The sequence below is a fragment of the Bidens hawaiensis genome, unplaced genomic scaffold, assembly GCF_021521415.1.
Source record: "Bidens hawaiensis isolate Kalapana, Puna unplaced genomic scaffold, B.hawaiensis_p1.1 tig00020769_1, whole genome shotgun sequence".
NCBI classification, from domain to species: Eukaryota; Viridiplantae; Streptophyta; class Magnoliopsida; order Asterales; family Asteraceae; genus Bidens; species Bidens hawaiensis.
Genome location: NW_027505018.1, coordinates 303,296 through 312,368, shown reverse-complemented (window position 1 = coordinate 312,368; position 9,073 = coordinate 303,296). Strand labels below are relative to the sequence as shown.

Sequence of the window (9,073 nt, the reverse complement as noted above, 5' to 3'; positions counted from 1 at the left end):
TAGTATATTAATGCATGTGACTGGATGCAGGGGCGGATCTACGGTGTTAATGGGTGGTTCCTCGGAACCACCCGAGTTTTGAAATAATAGTGTAGTTATATATAGAACATAATAAAGGAACCAAATTATAAATTAGAAAGGAACCACTCTATAAATATTTGAAGCGCTTGTCTAGATGGTAACATGTTGGTTTTGTAACCCAGAGGTCGCAGGTTCGATTCCGGTTTTGAAACTTTTTTTTTCTTTTTTTTAATAACTTACCCAAACATTAGTTAGGGTTTCAAACATAACCAGTCCAAAATTAGAGCCCCTCTCCAGCCTCCACAGTCCGCCCCAGTCCCTGAACCTCTTCAACCCTTGACCGTCGGCAGCCTCACTCCGTCAGGTCAGCCACTCGTCCCCGTCACTCCGACCATCGCGGAACGCCGTCAACCTCGTCGCTGTCTGCCACTCAGCCGTCCCCGTCCTCCTGCCATTGCCTACTCTTACTCGAATCCTCTTATCCTCCCACTTTGAAGGTAAGTTTACATTCATGATTCATTGTTAAATGTTAACTGTTCTTAATTGTTAAGTGTTAACTACTTAATTGTTAAGTTATTTGCTAAATTTAGTTTTAGTTTGTTAGATTGTTGGTTTTAATTTGTTAGTTTTTGTTAGTTTCTTTTATTATTTTATCGTATTTTTGTTATGTAATGAACTTTTTCCCGAACCATCGAACCGACCCGAACCTCAAACCGACTCGGAAATTTTTTACCTGACTTTATGAAATTGAAACATCTAAAGCAGTGCACCACCCGAAAAAAATTCTTGGATCCGTCACTGGATGGATGGAGGCAGGGTGGCGGATGCGATGACGGTGATTGATCGGGCATTCCATTTACTGTAAGAATACGATATCTTTCATATTTTATAAGAGTGATTGAATTCTTTCAAATAAAGAAATTTTAAGAAATTAATTTCTAATCAAATATAAACAAGTCATGTAAATCAAACGCAATAAAATGAACTTCAAATTCTATTTCCCAACTTTTTTTTTTAATATTACGAACCAATAGATTTATGAACCCAGTTAAAGAGCATATATATATAATCTATTACGCTTAACATTATTGAAACATATCACATTAGGCTGAGGGGTGTGGGGGGCGCGAGAGGGGGCGCGAGTGGGGGCGCCAGCCAATAATATTGTGACGTGTGGCAGAGAGAGAAACTTGATAAGATGGGTGTTGGTTGTGGTGCTCGCGCCCCGGAACATGGTGTGGAGGGGCGCGAGAGGGGGCGCGAGCGGTTTTTTTTTTTATTTTTTTATAAATGTATTAAAAAAAACGTATTATTAAAAAAACTCATAAATTATTTAAAAAAACACACATTTTTTTGAAAATTCATAATAAAAAAAAACATACTAAAAATTAAACAAACAATAATATTTAATAATAAAACTAATCTAAAAAACATAAATTATTTTTAAAAAAAAATTGGTTTTGGGATATTATATATGAGTTTGGAGATTGAAGTTGTGTTTGATATGGTTAAAATGGGTTGATGGTATGTGATATTGGTATGTGATATTGGTTTTATAGAGAAATAAAAGGTTAATTATTAATTTAAAATTAGCAAGCATAATTACAGTTGTCAATTTTTTTCTTTAAAATGATGGAGTATTTATTAAAACACCGAAAGTAAGTGTTAAGTAGAAAGTTTTTATACAGTATAATTCTTGTCCAGAAGCAAACAATTTAGGAAAAAGAATCCTCCCTCCCTGATCATCATCTTGAATCATCCACCCACTTCCTTTTCATCTTCCTTTACGCCCATTCCCAGCCGCTACCACCCTTGCGCCCGCCTCTTTTTCCGTGCTCGCGCCCCTCTCGCGCCCCTCTCGCGCCTCGGTGGTGTGGTGCTCGCGCCCCGGGGCGCGAGCGGATGGGCTCACGCGCCCCATCTAGCGCTCCACACCCCTCAGCCTTACGGGTCCCAACTTGATAGCAAATAAAAGCTATTACTTTTGGATTTTTGTCTCATTAGACGACCTATAAACTCAAAAAGTCAATGTACCAAGGTTATAGTCAAGACTCAAGACTCAAAAGTAAAGTTCTATTTATTTCGAACACAGATTCATATTTATTTTAAACTACTATTTTTATTTTATGTTATATGTAAGAGCACCGACGTAACTACAAATTTTTCTCATTGATTTGTAATTTTTCGGTGATAGAATTTTTTCCGGCATCAAAATTTTCGGGCCAGATGGGTCGGCCAGGGTCAGTCATTCTGTCAAATAAGCAAATGCAATATCACTATCATAACAAAAGTACATAGTTAACGTTCAATAGAAAACAAAGTCATATTAAATAAAAATGATGTTACATATTATAATTGTTCCCTACACGTTTTCATGTTTGAAAGCGATTCATAATCAATGATTTCGAATGATCTTTTAAGTAAATTTTTCATAATTAATGGGTTTAAATAGTTTTTTTAAGTGATAATGTGTTCGCTCGCTGAAAAAGAATGTATTCGTTTGTTAATTTAATACCATAGGTTATATATAAAACAAAAAAAAAACCCTGGTTCAGCCACTAACTGAGAGACTTGAACTTAAGATCTCTCAATCTATGGGTGTTTTAAAACCTTTTACAATGAACTACAAATTTCATTGTATCACATAGGTTTTTAAATTACTTAAGATATATCTTAACACATTAAATAAATATAAGCTTGAGTACTCCTCCTATCCTAAGTTTAGAGATTAATTTGTGTCATCACTCAACCTAAAGATAGTTTATCTTTGAGCCACGGATCACGTTTTTGTCGCCAATAACATCCCTTTCGACCTTTTTATTGAGAAAAAATGACGTATTTATATACTTTTAGCAAGTAATAAAGTACAAAATTTAATGTATTTCAAGACATTTCATCTTCGTAACTTTCACGAATTCACAAATATTCAGTGGCTACTCAGCATGTTTATCATGCATATCAGGTTAACTAGGATTTGACATATTTATTTTTTATATATTTATAAGACGCCAAAAAGGTGAAAAGTGTGAACTTATACGGTTGGTTCGATGAAATCAAACAAGTTAAAAACCATATAAAAATTGCAATGTGGATTTTTTTCCTTCAAAAAAAGAAAAAGAAAATCCCTGTTTTGTGACTCATACAACGTTTCTTCTTAACCATGCTAAAAAACATATGAGAAGGATATGATCGCGTGGTTCTGCTGGTGACACGATGATACTCCAGTGGTCCATGAGTGATCCTAATTTGCCGTTTAAAAAAAAACATATGAGAAGGATTCTCTTCATCTAAAATATTGAGTGTATATGCATACCAGCCGGTAAAACAAACGAATTCACAAGAGTCGTGCTTACCTGCGAGAGATAATGTATACCCTTGCTCGCGCGGCGCCATCTACTTAACGTACATTTTTCTCCTTTATTACCATCCCACACCTAAAGATGTGAATAAGCTCAACTTAAAATGATAATGACAGGGTCAACAGTGAAAAATCTTAATACTTACGCACATGCAATTATGCAAAGTTTTGGATGTATTGATCAATTGATTGTGTGAAAAAAAATTGAAAATATCCGGAGTTCCAAATCCAAATCCTAGAAAGAAACCTAAGGCCTAGATGGCATAACCTTTTTCATTTGTTTTGTTTTACAGCTTATTGTCCTTTAAAGTTACATAAAAACGAAAAAATAATGGCCTTCAAACAAAGACACCCACGTCTAATCAAAGCACATGCGAAATAATGCAAATTGCAAACTTTTTGGAGTCGAACCAAAATTTCTTGTCTATATTAGGCAACTTGTGGCCATACCCATTAGAAAAAAACAAATTAAAATAAAATAATTTTAGTGCATATATCATATATGTAACTAGGTTTCGTTAATTTCTTAATAACCTCATATTCTTCTTAATTGTGTAATCATTTTAACTTTTAAGATTAAAAGTATTTCGGCAAAACAAAATCTTGAATAAGATAAGGCATAGAGTGTTTCTTGAAGTGAGACGTGATTTACGAAAAACTAAGTTGTGAATTCGTTGTTTAAACAAACCCATTGGATTCATTATATAGGAGTTGATTCATCATCATTCACCTCGAACAATTGCAGCGTTTCATGAAAAGGCATGGCAATCAACACTTCCAACCGTCTATAACTACCACAACATCAAAGTTGATTCTAATAATCATATTAGATACTATTAATCATCAACTTTGGTGTTGAACACAACGTTGGTTCGAATATTAGGTTTGGTTTTGAAGACCAAAACAATTATTATCATCAACTTTGGTTTTAAAGACCATATTAATATGATAAACCATCAGTTTTGTCCCTTGGACCCTGCCTATGGAAACCCCCTTTTGGTTTAGAGGCTTTTCTATAAATAACATTTAGAGGTTCCATATGAGGTATACTCTAACCTTTAAATAGGTTAATATGACATTACACTTTAAAGATGGATTAAACCACTCTTCACTTGTGTTAAGTGTGTTAAAATGACCCATGGATTATGCTTCTAACGGGTTAAAAGGAACAATACGCATTAAATATGTATTAATTACTAATTGATTTGTTATTATTTATTTTGGTAATTAAACTAAATGTTTGATTTTAAATTAAATATTAATAGGAGAGATGAAGTTAAATGAGTTAAACTATTTCTTTTGGATGACATGGAGTGAAAGAGAAAAAATGAGTGATATGAAGTTTATGTGTAATTAAGACGAGTTAGAGAATACCTCATAGCCTAAGTTAGAATGGATATGATTAAGCGTGCACTCCTTACATCCTAACTCAGCCAATGTAAATTATAACTTATTAATTAATCTTAAGTAAATCTAATTACTTAAAATGACATTGATATATCTCGTCATTTTAAGTCACTTTTCAATTGGTTTTAAGTAACTACTCATCAATGTTTTAAAAACCAGTTTTTTACTCATACCGGATTGAGTTAAAAAATGGTACAACTGGTTTGTACCGAAAGATTTAACCAGGTTAAATAGTTTACTTTGTATTTTCATATACATGTAAATTTCACTCAAAAAATAACCAAAAAGTATATGATTCAATTAAAAAATATAATCTAAAAGTTATTCCATAATAAAAAAATAATACAAACATACTTGATTTTCAAAAAAATTCAAAAAAATAAGCCAAAAGTTTACTCGATTCAATGTTAATCGCTAGGTTAAAATTAATTTTTTGAAAATACAGGCCACAAAATATCAAAAGTCTATTGGACTTAAAACCGGTATTTTTAGAAAAAAACGCCGGTTTGACGTTCTAGCAAACCGTTCAAAAATACCGGGCACAAAACACCAGCCTAGTATGCGAAATCCGATATTACCAGTTCAACCAGCCGGTACGAACCAGTTTTTAAAACACTACTACTCATTGTTCCATTTGAAAAATAAATGTATTTTTTATTTAAAGAAGATGTTTGACCAAAGCTATATTACTTTTTATACATCTAACTCGTCGGACCAAGCTAGCATGGTGGCCGTCTGATATATCTCGTTGGCTGACCCTTCTATTGCACACAAACCACATCTTAAAAATCCAACTTGTAATCAATCATTTAATAGGAAAACATAACAAAAATTAATTTTATAAAAAAATGGACATACAAAACTTTAAATAGTCGGACGGTCGGACCAGACAGAAACAGAGAATAAAACCATCGGACCGAATGCTTAATAACTAGTCAAAAAGTTTTACTGAACCTCGTTGGATTTTGAAAGTTTTGGTTCATCCGACGGATTTTGTGTACTCGTGGCATAACCCGTCGACCGGGTGAATTTTAAACGGATGATCCGACTGTTCTTTAATAGCCATTTTAAGTATCTTTAGTTTTGAGGTTTTGGTAATTTTGCCAATAAAAAAAAAGTGGTGCCTTTTGTCAAATATATAGACCTTTTAAAGTCTTAAAATTAATTGCTAGTTGTTTTCAAAAGACTATATATATATACTAAACATACGAACGAAGTTTACATCCACATATTAACAACTCCTCCTTTGTCGACTCCACTGTCTTCGACGGAGAAATGACTGGCATCCGTACATTCTTATTATTCATATTCATATTCACATTCATCTTCATCACTCATTTCCTCACCGAAAGTAATGCAGAACAAGTTGTTCATAGAGAAGCATTTGAAATAATCATCGGCGGTGGTGGTGCCCCACCGCCGGAAACTGAAGAGTGTCCACCTCCCCCTCCTCCTCCATGCCCGCCGCCGCCGCCACCTCCACCAACACCATCTCCACCACCACCGCCGCCGCCACCTCCACCAACACCATCTCCACCACCACCACCACCGCCACCACGAACACCATCACCAAAACCACCAAATCCACCAAAACCGACACCATCACCACGACCACCACGACGCCGGTCACCCCCGTCACTAGACGGCTTCGAGAGCGAGAGAATGAAGTTAGTCTTCCCGGTAATTCAAGCCTTTAGAAACAAAGTGACACACGATCCCCTTAATATTACAGGCACATGGGTTGGAAAAAAAATATGCCGAGACTATAAAGGCTTCGTGTGCGACATCGTTCCCGGTTACAATGTACAAGCCCTCGCCGGCGTCAAGTTTAACAACTATGGTTTCGGTGGCGACAACTTAACCCTCCCTGATTTCCTCAACAAACTACCCGACATCGTTTTCTTCCATGCCAACTCCAACAACTTCAAAGGAACCATACCCACCGACATCCACACTCTTAAATACTTCTACGAACTCGACCTCAGCAACAACAAATTCATAGGCAACTTCCCAACGCAAGTCCTCAACGCCAAGAAGCTACTCTTCCTCGACCTCCGGTTCAACACATTCGCCGGCTTAGTTCCACCACAAGTCTTCTTTCTCAAACTCGACTTGTTGTTTATTAATAATAATAACTTCAAGCAGACACTCCCAGACAACCTCGGCTCAACGACAGCGCTTTACTTAACGTTAGCTAACAATATGTTTGTCGGTGGGATTCCGAAGAGTATCGGGCAAGCATCAGATACCCTACTCGAGGTTTTATTCTTGAACAACAAGTTATCCGGTTGTTTGCCTTACGAGATTGGGCTATTGAGAAAAGCCACGGTGTTCGATGTCGGGTTTAACGAATTAGCCGGTCCGATCCCGCACTCGTTCCAGTGTTTAAAGAAAATGGAGCTTTTGAACTTGGCACACAATACATTCTCTGGAACAGTTCCTGAGGAAGTATGCGGTCTGCCAGCGCTATCGAATTTTACGATTTCGTATAATTATTTCACTCAGGTTGGTCCGAAGTGTCGGAAGCTGATTGATAAAAAGGTTCTTGACGTGAAGATGAACTGCATTTTGGATCTTCCGAACCAAAGATCCGTGGCCGATTGTCAGAAGTTTTTCTCCAAAACTCATCCTTCTTGTGTAAATGATAGATCTTTGACTTATGTGCCATGTAAAGAAGGGTTATCGGGTGATCAGTTAGAGTCGTCGGTTGTTCAACGGACTGCACCGTCGCCTGCGCTGGAACCAGCGCAGGCGCCACGAGGATGGGGAAGTTATGGAGCTCTTTCGCCGCATTAACTCATGTTGATGGGTGTGTTTAATTAGTGGTAAAGTGGTCAAAGTGAAAACATGCTTTTTTCCACATAGTACGTGAAAATAATTGGCCTTGTGTAGATTGGGAATTATTGTGTTTCTTTCACGCAATTACGTAAACTTTATAACAAAATCGTTTTGTTTCTTTGTACGTCGCCAATAATTGGCCTACTTTATTAGACAACGAATTGAGTGAAAATCATAATATTATAAAAGAAAGTTTAGGTCTAAATCAACCAAGGAATTAAGACATGATATAAAATAGATGAAAAAAACATTGACTACTAAAAATGGGAAAAAATTCAATCAAAGAATCAACAAATAAATAGTCATGCTATACTGTCTTTTAAAAAATTAATTAATTAATTAATAGTCATGTAAAAATGCGTGGCTTACACCTAGATGATTGTAGGTCTCAGTTACTTAAGACATAGACAAAACATGTGAAAAAATAAACTATAGTTGTTAAAGAAAATATTCATGTTGTTCTATTACTATTAAAGTAACACAATCTTTTAACATAACATTCAATTAGACCCTCCGGTCTCCATATAGGCCGCCAACTATATAAGTTTTTATTTTACAATTTCCTTTTAATTAATGATAAAATGAAAAACATGTTGGCGGAAATCAAACTAATTACCTTGCTTTTTAAAATGTTTGTGGCTTACCAACTCTAATAGCATAAATTAATAATTAATCTTTTCTTTTTCTTAATTGGTATAGATTCACAACCTTCAATGTTAACTTTTTTAAAATACAATTACAAATTCTTACTAATCTATATATGTATTTTAGAAATTTTTCTGCATCTTATGAGACCATAATGTATGTTATTATGTACTAGAAGGGTGTCCATGCGATGCAGCGGGAAACACATACCTTTGTAATTATGTAACAAGTTAATGGGCGTTCGATACTCGATTTGAAACCGAAAACCGTTCAAACCGGTCATTGGTTTGATTTCACCATTGATTTTTTTCATTAACTTTTGGCCAGTCGTTTTCAATTTTCAAAGGTTCGTTTCGCTTTTTTAGACGACAAAAACCAGTTACTAACGGTTTGACTCACGGTTTAATTTAAAAATCATTGTAACCAGACCGCAAACGCCCCTACGTAAATTGTTATTTTTTTAAATCAAACAAACTAAAACAATATGATACTCAAATTAAAGAGAAAAACATGCTCGTTTTTATGGTGTAATTTCTTTAAAAAAATATTAACGTATAAAAAAAGTTATTAATGTTTAAAAATCATGAGGGAAGTTAAATTAAAAATGAAAATAAAAATAATATAAGAGTAAAAGATTAAGGATCATAGTTGTAACTATTTTTAAAATTTACAAAATTTAAGCAAAGTAAATGGATCAATGTTGTAACTATTATGTAATAACCGTATATGACTTTTTAAGTTGACAAGTTTGCCTTCTAGATGTATTAAAGGTTGTACCATGTATTGGTTGACTTGTAAATCCTT

General features: G+C 34.9%; 1 pseudogene; it reads left to right on the top strand.

Annotated features, from left to right (window-relative positions):
• Positions 1–6,021: 6,021 nt before the first annotated feature.
• On the top strand, positions 6,022–7,677 carry LOC143609930 (uncharacterized protein At4g06744 pseudogene; annotated as a pseudogene).
• The last annotated feature ends 1,396 nt before the right edge of the window (positions 7,678–9,073 follow it).